The 16,546-nt window shown below is 37.8% G+C and overlaps 1 protein-coding gene across 3 annotated transcripts in view; it reads right to left on the bottom strand.

Annotated features, from left to right (window-relative positions):
• Nucleotides 1-16,546, bottom strand: part of PARD3B (par-3 family cell polarity regulator beta) — a 1,084,399-nt gene that overhangs the window by 814,198 nt on the left and 253,655 nt on the right. The window lies entirely within an intron of this gene.

Genomic DNA, 16,546 nt, shown 5'->3' with positions numbered 1-16,546 from the left:
CTTTCTAGGTTCCCTATTCTGTTCCATTGGTCTACGTGTCTGTTTTTATGCCAGTACCATGCTGTTTTGGTTACCACAGCTCTGTAGAATAATTTGAAGTCAGGTAGTATGATTCCTCCAGTTTTGTTCTTTTTGTTCCAGATATCTTTGACTATTCTGGGTCGTTTGTGGTTCCACATGAATTTTAGGATTTTTTTTCCCCTATTTTTTTGAAGAATGTCATGAGCACTTTCACAGGGGTTGTATTGCATCTGCAGTTGGCTTTGGGCAGAACGTACATTTTAGCAATATGGATTCTTCCAATCCATGAACATGGAGTAGCTTTCATTTTTTGTGTCCTCTTCAATGTCTCACATCAATGTTTCATAATATGATAGTAGCTGTGGGTCTGCCATATGTGGCTTTTATTGTGTTGAGGTATGTTCCTTCTACACTCAGTTATTTTTAGTGTTTTTATCATGAAGGGATGTTGAATTTTATTAAATGCTTTTTCAGCATCAATTGAAATGACCACATGGCTTGTCCTTCATTCTGCTAGTATAATGTATCACTTTGATTGGTTTGTATGTGGTGAACCACCCTTGCCTTGCATCATTGGTATAAATCCCACTTGGTCATAATGAATGATCTTTTAATGTGCTGTTCAATTCAGTTTGCTGGGATTTTTGAGGACTTTTTCATCAATGTTCATCAGGGATATTGGCCTGTAGCTTTCTTTTTTGATTTGTATTTGTCTGCTTTTGGTATCAGGGCAATATTGGCCTCAAATAATGAGTTTGGAAGTATTCCCTCCTCCTTTATTTTTTAGAATAGTTTGGGTAGGGTTGGTATTCTTCCTTAAATGTTTGGTGAAATTCAGTACAGAAGAACCAGGTCCCAGGCTTTTCTTTGCTAAGAGATTTTGTTTTATTAGGGCTTCAATTTCATTAGTTGTTATTGGTCTGTTCAAGTTCTGGATTTCTTCATGGTTCAATCTTTGTAGGTTCTATGTGTCTAGGAATTTATCCATTTCTTCTAGTTTTCCAATTTATTGGTATAGAGTTGCTCATAGTAGTCACTAATGATCCTTTGAATTTCTGCAGTATCAGTTGTAATGTCTCTTTTTTTATCTCTGATTTTATTTGTTTAGGTCTTCTCTTTTCTCTTAGGCAAAAGGTTTGTCAATTTTATCTTTTCAAAAAACCAACTTTTTGTTACCTTGGTCTTTTGTAATTTTTTTGTTTCCATTTTATTTACTTCAGCTCTCATCTTTATTATTTCTTTTCATCTAATTTATGCTTTCATTTTTGCTTTTCTGCTTTTTTACATGCATTATTGTTTCTTTGAAGATGGCTGTAGACTTTTCTCTTAATACTGCTTTCTCTGTGTCCCATAAGTTTTGGTATGTTCTGTTTACATTTTGTTTCAAGGAATTTTTTAATTTCCTTATTTCTTCATTGACTCAATAGCCATTTAGGAGCATATTGTTTAATTTCCATGTGTTTGTATAGTTTCTACAGTTCTTCTTATTATTGATTTCTAGTTTTATTCCATTGTTGTCAGAGAATATGCTTGATATTATTTCATTGTTTTTGAAAGTTTTAAGACGTGTTTTGTGACCTAACATACGGTGTATCCTTGAGAATGATCCATATGCTGAGGAAAAAGTGTATTCTACAGCCACTGGATGAAATGTTCTGTAAATATCTATTAAGTACATTTGTTCTATAGTGCAGATTAAGCCCAGTGTTTCTTTGTTGATACTCTGGACAATCTGTCCAATGCTCGAAGCAAAGTGAAGTCTCCAGCTATTAACATATTGGGGTCTCTATCTTTCACTATAGTAATATTTGCTTTATATATCCGGGTGCTCCACTGTTGGGTGCATGTATATTTACAACTGTGATACCCTCTTGCTGAATTGATCCCTTTATCATTATATAATGACTTTGTCTCTTTTTATAGTTTTTGTCTTGAAATCTAGTTTGTCTTATAAAAATATAGCTATTCCTGTTCTTTTTTGCTTTCAATTTGCATGGAATATCTCTTTTTATCCCCTATTTTCAGTCTATGTGTATCTTTATAGGTAAACTGTGTTTCTTGTAGGCAAGAGTTGTTTTTTTGAGACAGGGTCTTACTCTGTCGCCTAGGCTGGAGTATAATGGCGTGATTTTGGCTCACTGCAACCTCCACCTCATGGGCTTCAGCCATCCTCCCAACCTCAGCCTCCTGAGTAGCTAGTACTACAGGCACATGCCAACACACCTGGCTAATTTATTTTTTTTTGTTTTGTTTTTTCTGGTAGACAGGGTTTTGCCATGTTTCCCAGACTAGTCTCAAACTCCTGGCTGAAGTGATCTGCCCACCTCCCAAAGTACAGGGATTACAGGCATTAGCTATCTCGCTGGCCACAACTCTTGCTTTTCTACCCACCTAGCAAATCTGTCTTTTGATTGCAGAGTTTAGTCTATTTACATTCAATGTTATTATTGGTAAGTAAGGACTTACATCCTGCCATTTTGTTATTTGTTTTCTGGTGGTTTTGTGGTCTCCTCCTTTCTTCTTTACTTCCTGTCTTCGTTTTAGTGAATGTGATTTTCTCTGGAAGTATGTTTTAATTTCATGCCTCTTTTTGTGTATCTGTTGTAGGTTTTTTGATTTGAGGTTACCATGAGGCTTGAAAATAATATCTTACAGCCCATTATTTTAAACTGATGACAACACTGGTTGCATAAACAGACTAACAAGCGAAGAAGAAACTAATAAAAACTGTAGGCTTTAACTTCGTGTCCCATGCTTTTTAACTCCATGTCCCCTGCTTTTTAACTCTTGGCTGTTTCTATACATATATTACATACTGTCTATTTCTTGAAAAGTTGTTGTAGTTATTTTACTAGGTTCATCTTTTAGACTTTCTACTCAAGATACGAGTTCATGCATCATAATTACAGTGTCATAATACTTTGTGTTTGTCTTTATACTTACGATTACCAGTGAGGTTTGTATCTTCAGATGATTTCTTATTGCTTATTAATGTCTTTTAATTTCATATTGAAAAACTCTCTTCAGCACTTCTTATACAACCGGTCTGGTGTTGATGAAATCCCTTGGATTTTATTTCTCCTTCATGTTTGAAGGATACTTTTGCTGGATATACTATCTAGGATTATATATATATATATATATATATATATATATATATATATATATATATATATATATATATATATTTTTTTTTTTTTTTTTTTTTCCTTCAGCACTTTAAATACATTATGTCCCTCTCTCCTGGCCTGTCAAGTTTCCACTGAAAAGTCTGCTGCCAGATGTACTGGAGCACAACTGCATTTTGTTTCATTTCTTTCACTACCTTCAGAACATTTCTCTATTCTTTATTATTATTATTATTATACTTTAGTTTCTGGGATGCATGTGCAGAACGTGCAGGTTTGTTACATAGGTAAAAACGTGCCATGGTGGTTTGCTGCACCCATCAACCCATCATCTACATTAGGTATTTCTCCTAATGCTATCCCTCCCCTATGCTCTCACCCCACAACAAGCCCTGGTGTGATATTCCCCTCCCTGTGTCCATATGTTCTCATTGTTCAACTGCCACTTATGAGTGAGAATATGCGGTGTTTGGTTTTCTGTTCCTGTGTTAGATTGCTGAGAATGATGGTTTCCAGCCTCATCCATGTCCCTGCAAAGGACATGAACTCATCCTTTTTTACAGCTGCATAGTAGTCTATGGTGTATATGTGCCACATTTTCTTTATCCAGTCTATCATTGATGGGCATTTGGGTTAGTTCCAAGTCTTTGCTACTGTGAATAGTGTTGCAATAGACATACATGTGCATGTATCTTTAGAGCAGAATGATTTATAATCCTTTGGGTATATACCCAGTAATGAGATTTCTGGGTCAAATGCTATTTCTGGTTCTAGATCCTTGAGGAATCGCCACACTGTCTTCCACAATGGTTGAGCTAATTTACACTCCCACCAACAGTGTAAAAGCGTTCCTATTTCTCCACATCCTCTCCAGCATCTGTTGCTTCCTGACTTTTTAGTGATCGTCATTCAAACTGGCATGACATGGTATCTCATTGTGGTCTTGATTTGCATTTCTGTAATGACCATTGATGATGAGCTTTTGTTCATATGTTTATTGGCCACATAAATGTCTTCTATTGAGAAGTGCCTGTTCATATCCTTTGCCCACTTTTTGATGGGGTTATTTTCTTCTTGCAAATCTGTTTAAGTTCCTCGTAGATTATAAAATACAGGCAAAACGAATCCAGCAGTACATCAAAAATCTTATCCACTACAATCAAGTTGGCTTCATCCCTAGGATGCAAGGCTTGTTCAACATATGCAAATCAATAAACATAATCCATCACATAAACAAAACCAATGACAAAACCACATGATTATCTCAATAGATGCAAAAAAGGCCTTTGATAAAATTCAACACCGCTTCATGCTAAAAACTTTCAATAAACTATGTATTGATGGAATGTATCTCAAAATAATAAGAGCTATTTATGACAAACCCACAGCCAATATCATACTAAATGGGAAAAAGCTGGAAGCATTCCCCTTGAAAACCAGCACAAGACAAGGATGCCCTCTCTCACCACTCCTATTCAACATAGTATTGGAAGTTCTGGCCGCAGCATTCAGGCAAGAGAAAGAAATAAAGCGTATTCAAATAGGAAGAGAGGAAGTCAAATTGTCTCTGTTTCCAGATGACATGACTGTATATTTAGAAAACCCCATTGTCTCAGCCCCAAATCTCCTCAAGTTGATAAGCACCTTCAGCAAAGTATCAGGATACAAAAATCAATGTGCAAGAATCAAGCATTCCTATACACCAATAATAGAAAGCCAAATCATGAGTGAACTCCCATTCACAATTGCTAAAAAGAGAATAAAATACCTAGGTATACAACTTACAAGGGATGTGAAGGACCTCTTCAAGGAAAACTACAAATCACTGCTCAAGGAAATAAGAGAGGACACAAGTAAATGGAAAAACATTCCATGCTCATGAATAGGAAGAATCAATACTGTGAAAATGGCCATACTGCCCAAAGTAATTTATAGATTCAACACTGTCCCCATCAAGCTACGACTGACTTTCTTCACAGAATAGGAAAAACTAATTTAAATTTCATATGGAACCAAAAAAGAGCCCATATAGCCAAGACAATCCTAAGCAAAAAGAACAAAGCTGGAGGTATCACTCTACCTGACTTAAACTATAATACAAGGCTACAGTAACAAAAACAAACAGCATGGTACTGGTACCGAAACAGATATATAGACCAATGAAACAGAACAGAGGCCTCAGAAGTGACACCACACATCTACAACCATCTGATCTTTGACAAACCTGATAAAAACAAGAAATGGGGAAAGGATTCCCTATTTAATAAACACTGTTGGGAAAACTGGCTAGCCATACGAGGAAAACTGAAACTGGACCCCTTCCTTATACCTTATACAAAAATTAACTCAAGATGGATTAAAGACTTAAATGTAAGACCTAAAATCATAAAAATCCTAGAAGAAATCCTAGGTAATACCAGTCAGGACATAGGCATGGGCAAAGACTTCATGACTAAAACACCAAAAGCAATGGCAACAAAAGCCAAAATTGACAAATGGGATCTAATTAAACTAAAGAGCTTCTGCACAGCAAAAGAAACTATCATCAGAGTGAACACGCAACGTACAGAATGGGAGAAAACTTTTGCAATCTATCTATCTGACAAAGGGCTCTATTCTTGACCTTTGGGAGTTTGATTATTAAATGCCTTGAGGTCGTTTTTGGACTAAATCTGCTTGGTGTTATATAACACTCTTGTACTTAAACCCTGATATATTTTTCTAGGTTAGGAAAGTTCTGTTATTATCCATTTGAATAAACTTTTTACCTAGATCTCTGTCTGTCTCTCTCTCTCTACTGACTTTTTGAGGCCACTAACTTAAATTTGCCCTTTTGAGGCTACTTTCTAGATCTTATAGGTGTGCTTTGATTTTTTTCTTTACTTGTCTCTTTCAACTTTGTATTTTTAAATATCCTGTCTTTAAGCCTACTAATTCTATCTTCTGCTTAATCAGTTTTGCTTTTGAGAGACTCCAATGCATGCTTCAGTATGCCAACTGCATTTTCCACCTCTAGAATTTCTGCTTCAGTTTTTATAATTATTTCAATCTCTTAGTGAAATTTATCTGATAGGATTCTGAATTCCTTCTCTGTGCTATCCTCAATTTCACTGATCTTCCTCGGAACAGCTATTTTGAATTCTGTGTCTGAAAAATTACACATCTCTGTCACTCCAGGATTAGTCACTGGTACTTTATTTGTTTGGTGAGATCATGTTTTCGTAGATGGCCTTGATGCTTGTGGATGTTCATCAGCATCAGGGCATTGTAGAGTTAGGTATTTATTGTAGCCTTCACAGTCTTGGCTTGTTTGTACCCACCCTTCTTAGGAAGGCTTACCAAGTATTCCGAGGGAACTGATGCTATGATATAAATCTTTAGTCACTGCAGCCATATCTGCATTTGGGGAACCCTCAGTCCAATAATACTATGGCTTTTGCAGACTTGTACAGGTACCATCTTGGTGGTCTTGGATAAGATCTGGGAGAAGTCCCTGGATTACCAGGCAGAGACTCTTGTTCTCTTCCCTCACTTTGCCCCCAAAAAGAGTCAGTCTTTCTCTGTGCTGAGCTGCCTGGAGCTGGAGAGGGATAACATGAGCACACCTGTCTCCACCGCCACTGAGTCTGCATTGTGTCAGACCTGAAGCCAGCATAGCACTGGGTCTCTCCAAAGACCCACAGTGACCACTGTCTGGCTACTGTGAATGTTCACTCAAGGCCCAAGGGCTCTTCAGTGAGCAAGTGGGAAACCCAGACAGGCCTGTGTCCCCGTCAGGGTAATGAGGTCTTCCTTGATCCAGGGTACCTCCAGGAATGCTGTCCAGAAGCCAGCACCTGGAGTCAGAAACCTTAGGAATCTACCTGGTGCTCTATTCTACTGCAGCTGTGCTGGCATTCAAGCCACATGACAAAGTCCTCCCCACTCTTTCCTGTCCTTTCTTCATGCAGAGGGAGTTTCCCTGCAGCCACCAGCGACCCAGGCCCAGGGCAAGTACTGCCTGGCTACTGCAGATGTTCCCTTGAGGCCCATGGGCTTTTCAGGCAGCTTGTGGTGAATGCTTCCAGGTCTGGGTCTCTCCGTTCAGGTTAGTGGGCTCCCGTCTGGCCCATAGCAGGTCCAGAAATAATGTCTAGGAGCCAAAGCCTGGACTCAGGGTCCCCATTTGCTGCTCCACTTCACTGTGGCTGAGCTGGTGAGTAAAGGAAAAGTCCCCTTTACTCTTCCTTCTCCTTTCCTCAAGCATAAGCAGTCTTTCCCTGTGGCCAAGAAAGGCGAGAATGCGCTGGGCTACACCTGAAGCTAGCATGCCTCTGAGTCTCAACCAAGGCCCATGGCAAGTACTAACTGGCTACAGCTGACGTTTATTCAAGGACCAACGGCTCCTTAATGATGCATCTTGCCAGGACTGGATCCTTCCCTTCAAGGCATCGGGTTCCCTTCTGGCCCAAGGTGTGTTTAGAAATGTCACCCGGGAACTAGGGCCGGGAATGGAGGCCTCAAGACTGCCCAGTGCCCTATCATACTGTGGCTGAGCTGGTATCCAAGTTGTAATAGAAAGTCCTCTTTACTCTCCCCCCACCTCCTCAAGCAGGATGGATTCTCCCCTAGAGCTGTCAGTTGTGCTGCCTGGGGCTAGGGCAGGAGTGATGGCAAGCGCTCCCTTGGCTGTTCCTCTGGTGTCTCCGTAGGTGGCCTGCGCCTCCAATTCCATTGACTCTGAGCCCAGCACATCACTGGGACTTCCCCAGGAATTGCAGTCCTTGTGGCCTAGACTGCCTTTCAAGTTTATTTCGAACCCCGGAGTGCTTTAGCCTGCTGTGGTGGGGCTGGCAGAAGCTCAGGGGATGGACCATTCTCCACCAGCCAGGGCTGGTCTAAATGCTCCCTCCATGAGTGCCACCTGAATTCTGCCCCTTGTTGCTTTCTGCTGTGACAGGCAGCACTGAGTTCCAACGCCAAGTCCCAAAGGAACCGCGTTCTCTCTCCCTCAAGCATACAGATTCTCTCCTGGTGCTGAGCAGCCGCTGCTGGGGGATGAGGGAGTAGTGGTGTGGGCAATTCAAGACTGTCCTTCCTACCCTCTCCAGTGCCTCTTTCTTTTCTGTGACATTAAAACCAAATAGTGGGATTGCTCACCTGATTTTTGATTCTTTTGAAGGTACTTTCTTGAGTGGATAGTTGTTCTGTTGTTCCTACAGGGAGGACAATTGCTGAAGGATTCTATTCCACAATCTTGCTCCCAATATAGTCAATATCAGTATCTTTTCATGTGACTATATATCCCAAGATAATTATATAAATTTAAAAATGGCATCCTTAGCATTTTAACTCACCTAAAGTAATGTGATTTCAAATTGCGTTTTAAGTCAACTAAAGTAATGGGGTTTCAAATTATAGAGAGAATTTCTCCTATCTCATTGGTTCAATGACATTCTTCCAAAAAAAGTCTTCTGTTGTAGAAGCACTAATTTGGCAATAAACGTCATTTAAAAAATTTTAATTTAAATTCAGAAATGTATGATGTTCAATATGTTTATATAAAATATATGTATTTTACAAATGAAGGAAGCTTTGAAGAACAGTAAAATAGTGGTATCTGTTTATAAATTAATAATTTTTAATATCATTGCCCAAACAATTTTTAATGCAATTTTCTAGTAAATCAGTGTTATGTACAGGTCTAGTTTCCTGGTGCAATATGCACTTTAATAATTTTCCTTTATGAGAACAGCATAATACAATAACAATACAACCAAAGAAAATAAGACATGTTTAGCTGCTCATGATACAAAATGTTTTTGAACTGATTACATTTTCTTTCAGGTAATAAACTTGTTCATCAGTAAAGTGTGAGCATGTACTTTTGTAATCCATTTAAACATAAAATACAATAAAATGTTATACCTCGAGTCCCATAACCAAATTTTAATTGAAAAAGTTATTTCATATGCTATAATTCTAAGTTGTTAATTATTAATGATATACTAATCCATTTATTTTTCTATGAAAGCTTACAATTCTATAGCATAAACTTTTTTTTTTTTTTTTTTTTTTGAGACGGAGTCTCGCTCTGTCTCTCAGGCTGGAGTGCAGTGGCATGATCTCTGCTCACTATAACCTCCACCTCCTGGGTTCAAGCGATTCTCCTGCCTCAGCCTCCCGAGTAGCTGGGACTACAAGCACCCACCACCATGCCCAGCTAATTTTTGTATTTTCAGTAGAGGCGAGGTTTCACCATATTGGCCAGGCTGGTCTCGAACTCCAGACCTGAAATGATCCACCCACTTCCACCTCCCAAAGTGCTAAGATTACAGGCATGAATAAACTTCTTAATCTAATGAATAGTTTAATGTACAGTCAAAGAAAAATGCAAATAGGTCTAAATTTAGCATAGCCAGAGGCATATGGTTACTCAAAACATAGTACCTGGATTTGAATACACAAGAGCAGAAACTGAAAACCAACGACGTAAGTATGCTGACCACAAAAAGTCATCCAGAAACTGGACAGTAGAAAAGCTAATGAACCTCTAGGCTTCACAAGAACTTGTGTGACATGTAATGCAATGAATCTTAATTTTGTTAGGGTGCTCCTTCTCTGGTGATGCTCATTTTGCATGTCTGAATTTTGGCAATGAGAATGAAGAATCACAACAGCTCACTTTGTGCTGGGCAACCTAGTTTCACATTCATGGTCTACGTTGAGATGTTCAGAAGGACAAAGTGGCCACTGAGCTTGTTAGGCTTTGAAACAACTTCTTTGCCTCTTGGCCTGGGGGATGAAGAAATTTCTTTCTCTGGTCCATGTATTGGAGGACTGCGAGCTTTCTGACTGTGGCATTTTCCAAGTGAGATCAATGTTCTTTTCCCAAGAAGGACTATCACTCTTTTGCCAGATAATATATCTTCCCATCTATGATATTTGCCCTGCTTATGCAGTGTCATATTGCTCCCTGTGAAATACCAGGCTAACCGTACTTCTGAACATAACCATTTGATCACATTGCAAGACCACCCTGGTAGAGGAAAGGAGAGGGAACAGTAACTACACACAGCAATTGGGATTATAAGACAACCAACAATACTCACCAGCACGGCATATATTATATCACAAATATTGTTACTTTTTTCATTAACATCTTTTTGGACTAAAGTTGTTGATAATTTATGCCCTACCTTCTGTTCGATTTGAAGTTGCTTATAAATAATGACATATATGCAAAAGAGAAAAAACATGTAGAGTGATTAGGAAACAAATCTCAATCACACTTGTTAAAACCTGTTAAATTTTATTTTCGATTCCTGACCAACAAGACAAAAATGAGAGGATTCATATGTTATACACAATCTTTCTTTTAAAATAAGGGAATTTTAAGGGAAAGAAATTACTTCCTGTTAGTAAACTAAAAATGATTTTCACATTGATTGTAATACAAGAAAATATCAAATGTAAAGTAGGAAATGTTTTCTTTCTTTATTCAACTGGTGCCTATAATTGTCTCAACACGAGCTTAAATATTAAAATGGAGTTCAGAAATGTGTTGCTTGGTAGGCTCAGTTAATAAGTTCTCCAATGATCTAACCTGATGAAAGTTTGGAAATTTCTTTAGAATGTCCATCTTTGGAGAAAGTTCCAGCTGATACCAAGTACTCTGTAATAGAAATAAATTCATAAACTATGGTGGCAAGTGGCAAGACTGGTATCTTATTGTCAGCCTTGACCCTTCTGTTGAACATTTCTCCTCAGTATAAAGGCAACTCCTGCTTCCTTTGGTTGTTCCAAACAAGCCCCAAATCCTCAAACATGACCAGTCATCTCAGAAGTCCACCTTTGGCAAACCATGGTAGTGTCTCTTGCTTTTGGAAGCAACTCCATATATAACAACAAAATGACTCACAGACCCTTCCTGTTTGCAGTGGTGAAGGAATGTCTCCAATTACTATCAAAATGACTCAATCACTATCAATCTGTTTGCCCAAAAATTGAGGGAGAAAGGGCAAAGGGCTTAACAAAATCTTACTTTAATCCACCAGAAGTATTACTGGACTAATCAGAATGGAAAAGAACCTACTTTCCTAATCTAAGCTTAAGCTCTAGCTTAAACTTTTCAATTCCTAACCAACAAGACAAAATATAAGCATTTAACCCGATCTTTGTTTAATGTTTACATTTTGAATATTTCTATATACTTTCTCTATCTATACTGAGTTCTAAGGTTCTGAGGGACAATGACACCAATCTTTAACTAACTTTATGCAGAAACAAGAATATTCTCAAACATAAACAGCTTATTAGAATTTATATTAATGATGATAAGAATAATAAATTATCTAGAGAGAGGAAACAGCAGCATTTTCAAAGGCAAGGGCCATAATCAAGGAAACAAACCACATGTATAATAGAACTCAGTGTCGCAATATATTTTCAGTGGTGTGCTGAAGCTGGCTTGTACCAACTCAGGAGAGGAGACTTAAACTTTCATGTATTTTGTGAGCCAGTCATTAAACAATATTCATTATTAAACATTTTATATTACAATTAAATTGTTAAAAAACAAATGTAATAAAGACTCAGAACTCATCACTACCTGATTATTTGACTACATGTTACTGTTATCTGTGCTCAAGGTCATTTATATCTACGATTATACACTGGGAAGACCATATAATAGTGCCCTAGGGTGCATCACATTGGTAGGCTGGAATTGTCCACGTCAAAGTGTTTCCACCACGGTAATCAGCAAATACTACAAGCCAGTTCCACTCCACCTCATCCTGGCCCTGAAAGCCATTTGATAAACCACTACCAGCCCACTCATGCAGACACAATCAAAACAATGGAGCACCATACGCTAGTGCATCATGACATCAAGGGTTCACGTTACTTTCATTAATGTATTATAAATATCAAACTTAAAAACAATCTTGTAATAATATAATTCATTTTTCCTTGAGGTAACAACTTATTTTCATTACATGAAATTTATAGAGATTTAAGTCTCTCTAAATCTCTATCAAAACTGACTTAAATTTTGTATAGGAATGTTCTGACCTTCAGAAAAGTAAAGCAATGTTGCTTTGAACATTACCAACATTTATGAAACCCCAAAGTACCCTCATTTCTTTTATCCAAGTCTACTAACTACCTGTAACTGTAGTAAAGCCTGTTTCAATCTCCCCTCGCATCAAATAAATTCCTTTAGCTTTGAACACATCCATATTGAGATTACACAAATCCAAGGTAATCTCCAAGGCCCTATAATAAAGTGCCAGGAAAAAAGTTATGATTTGTAATACTACTTGCAAACATGCCTCTCTATGAGACTATTCAGTGATAGCAAAAATTGCACTCTCAGAAATTTATTTTGACATGTGTAATGATAAAAAGGGAATAAGAGGGCATTTATACTGAAAAAGGTCAATGATGGCTGGGCGTGGTGGCTCACACCTGTAATCCCAGCACTTTGGGAGGCCGAAGTGGGCGGATCATGAGGTCAGGAGTTCGAGATCAGCCTGGCCAACATAGTGAAACCCCATCTCAACTAAAAATACAAAAAATTGGCCAGGCTTGGTGGTGGGCACCTGTAATCCCAGCTACTCCGGAGGCTGAGGCAGGAGAATCACTTGAACCTGGGAGGCAGAAGTTGCAGTGATCCGAGGTCATGCCATTGCACTCCAGCCTGGATGACAGTGTGAGATGCTTTCTCACCAAAAAAATAAAAATAAAAAAGGTCAATGATAAGTGAGAATATTAAAAAGATAACAGATTTGACTGGGAATACCCTCACCTAAAGGGCTACCTTCCAGATTTACAATCCTACAAGCATATATATTTATATTATGACTGAAAAACAAAACAAAACAAAACATGTATAACTAATTAAATAATCTGTTAATTTTCAAGAAAGGCTGAGACTCTTTAAAAGTCAAATGAAGTAGTAGAGAATAGACAAGCCATTCCCATGATAAAGGGACTGGGAAATAGTCCTCTAAAATATAAATGAAATATTCTGGATGAAACGAAAACTTTGTTTTTGTCAAAGAGGAAAAAAAAGAGAAAAAGTGGAATACAGCAAGCCTCACATATTTTGCAAATATGAATCACTGTCAAAGTCAGTCTGTACTATTACTGGGGACTTCTTTTGATCACCTTGGATTAAACAAAAAATTGGTCTTCCCTATCCCTTCCTTATTCCTGCTCATGACAATCAGGGAGGATTAAAAAGCAGCCTAAAGAAATCTAAAAGAATGTCAGTGATTCTGCTTGTTACCAGCTGTTGGTGAAGTGCTAAAAGATTCAGGTGATGAACGGGTCTATAAAAAAAAAATAGGTAAAGCCTTATTATTATGTTCAGTAACCCAGATTAAGAGAGATGTAGGAGGTAATCAAGCAATTTGCGCACAAGACATCTGAAAGAATCGAAATTAGCTGAAACACACCAGGTCATAAACTCTCTGCATTAGAAACCACCGACCTTTCTAATTGACTACTTAAGAAAGCCCAGGACTTCATCATAGGACTGAGTTTTTATTTTAGGTACAATATTTGAACTACATGTATTTGGTGTGGGGGTGTTGGTGGTAGTGTTGAAATCTGAAGAATGGACAGTGGTGGAGATAGAATGCTGGGAAGTCCTAAATTCCAAATGTTTTCTTCTCCAGTTTCTCTAGCTATTAAAAAAAATTGGTCTTACTTGAAAGGGAAACTCAGGAATTTGTCTGGTTTTCTTTATTATACAGTACTATGAAAATAAAGCATACATATTATTGTTCTTTGGTCAATATAAAACTTGCAAAGAAATACAAAAGTTCTGGTCCCAATGATTTATTTTAAGATTTCAAGTTTAAAGCCATTATTGCTATATTCTTTAACAAGCAAAAACAGTGAAGCAGGTTCAAAGGGATAATATTTTAAGCACTTTAAGAAAAAATATGATAGGTGAAATACAATATGTTCTGATATTTGTGCTTTTACCCATAAAGTTCAGCACATATCCATAACCAATCAAAAGTCTAATAAATGTATATTTGCTACCAGATTCACTATTCAGAATTTTTCTATTTACCAAATTGGTAAAATCTTTCTAAATTAGATTTGTAACACTCTTCTGACTTTCATTATCAAGTTTCCCAAGGGCATGAGCTCCAGAGAACTTTTTGTTAAATGTAGAAGAGTCTAGCATTCTTTCTGAAGCCATATCCCTGTATGCATTTTAGTAAATGTGATGAAAATAAATTTTAGACAGTATAAGGTACCACCAATGATTATCAACATTAGGAACTTTTAAACACATTCACATACAAAGCTCCTCACTCTCTGTTCTAAAGTGCATAAGCGATGTGGATTAATAAATGCATAGGCAAATAGAAATAGTGAAAATTAAGTTGAGATCATAACTAGGCAATTCCAGTTTCTACTACTACAATAATCGGGATGTAATAATAGGTATGTAGACAAGGTTAATGAAATAATGGCTCTGGCCCTTGCAAAATCTGATTATGGGCACAATCCTTATTTTAAAAGAGTGAGGCAATTCAAAAAGAACAATTTAATTAAAAGTAATCAGAAAACTGGAATCAATAGTTATTACTGTCAAGAACTCACTAAGTTCAGGTAAGCCACTGAAAAAGAGTCCTTTCTTCAATAGCAAAGTAAGCCTCATTCTCCAAAATGGTTTCTGAGATTCATCCAATACCTAAAATCTTCTGATTCTTTAGAACTTTTCTTTTGGGAAGTAGAGTAAAACAATGAGAACTATGTTAGAAATTCATTCTGTAAACCATCAATGTTTCCTTACTACTGCACCAGGATTATTATTATGAATAGCAACTCATTTTATAACTATGAGGGGAATGATATAATATGGCTAAGAAGATATCAATAGGAAACAATACTACATAAAGTGATATTATGAAACAATTCTATGGAGAATGAGACCTAAATGTAGATCAAAAGTAATTGCTATGATTTTCACTCTGGTCAAGCGTCAACTTAAAAGTTTGATTGTTGTAGTACCCCAGTGTCCACAATGTCACAACCACCAAATGACTAAAGGAAAGCCTTTGGGCTTGCTCTGATTCTAACATGAAGAGGCATTTTCTTTTTTATCCTTTTTTTATTTTTTTGAGACAGACTCTAGATCTGCTACCGAGGCTGGAGGGCAGTGGCGTCATCTTGGCTCACTGCAACCTCTGCTTCCCGTGTTCAAGTGATTCTCCTGCCTCAGCCTCCCAAGTAGCTGGAATTACAGGCATGCACCACTGTGTCCAGCTAATTTTTGTATTATTAGTAGAGACAGGGTTTCACCATGTTGGCCAGGTTGGTCTCGAAGTCCTGACTTCAGGTGATCTGCCTGCCTCAGCCTCCCAAAGTGCTGGTATTACAGGCGTGAGCCACCACACCCAGCCCATTTTCTTTTATACTATAAACTCAAATAATAAACGGACAGTGTTTTCATTTTCTAGACTCTACAGGATGCTGACAAAGACGAAATACGAAGTAAAAAATAAAAACAACAACCTAGAGGCCAGGATTTTAGGAAAAACTCATTCTCGGTTATAGTAATTGGCTATTTCAGAGGATGCCTCATCCATACAGGTCTACTAAATTGGCAGATTCTTAGCTGGTGCTTTTGGGAACAGGTGGTGTCAACTCCACATTATAAAATTCATTCAGTCAGTCACTGGTACCAGAATGTAAACATCAGCACCCAGAACACTTCTTATAACACACCACGTCTTAATCTCTTCCCTGAACTTCAACTGCAAATGAAATAATTCCCAACGCTTAAAGTTATTTAATGATTCAAAGATTTTGCTGGTTTATCAAAAACAGAGCTGTGAGTTAAGTAACTTCAATTGAAGAGACTATTAAAAAAACCCTCTTCATGAAACAGTTAGGCAGAATTACAGGTACTCAAGACTAGAAAGCAACTTTTTAAACAGGACCCTGACTATCTTGTTTTTAACTGCAAAACAAACAACCAGAGATAAAGAGCTGGTAGAAAAACGCAACTCAAGAGGTCTAAATTGTTCCACGAACTATTTTATAAAAACATCAGAGGCCGGGCATGGTGGCTTATGCCTGTAATCCCAGCACTTTGGGAGGCCAAGGCAGGTGGATCACGAGATCAGGAGATCGAGACCATCCTGGCTAACACGGTGAAACCCTGTCTCTACTAAAAATACAAAAAATTAGCCAGGCGCGGTGGCAGGCACCTGTAGTCCCAGCTACTCAGGAGGCTGAGGCAGGAGAATGGCGTGAACCCGGGAGGTGGAGCTTGCAGTGAGCCGAGATCGCGCCACTGCACTCCAGCCTGGGTGACAGAGCAAGACTCTGTCTTAAAAAAAAAATAAAAACTAAAAAAAAAAACTAAAAATTCACCTTCACCAAGT

Source organism: Gorilla gorilla, chromosome 11 (genome assembly GCF_029281585.2).
Source record: "Gorilla gorilla gorilla isolate KB3781 chromosome 11, NHGRI_mGorGor1-v2.1_pri, whole genome shotgun sequence".
In the NCBI taxonomy this organism is placed as follows: Eukaryota; Metazoa; Chordata; class Mammalia; order Primates; family Hominidae; genus Gorilla; species Gorilla gorilla.
The sequence above is the reverse complement of the archived record's forward strand: the minus strand, read 5'-3'. Positions and strand labels throughout refer to the sequence as shown.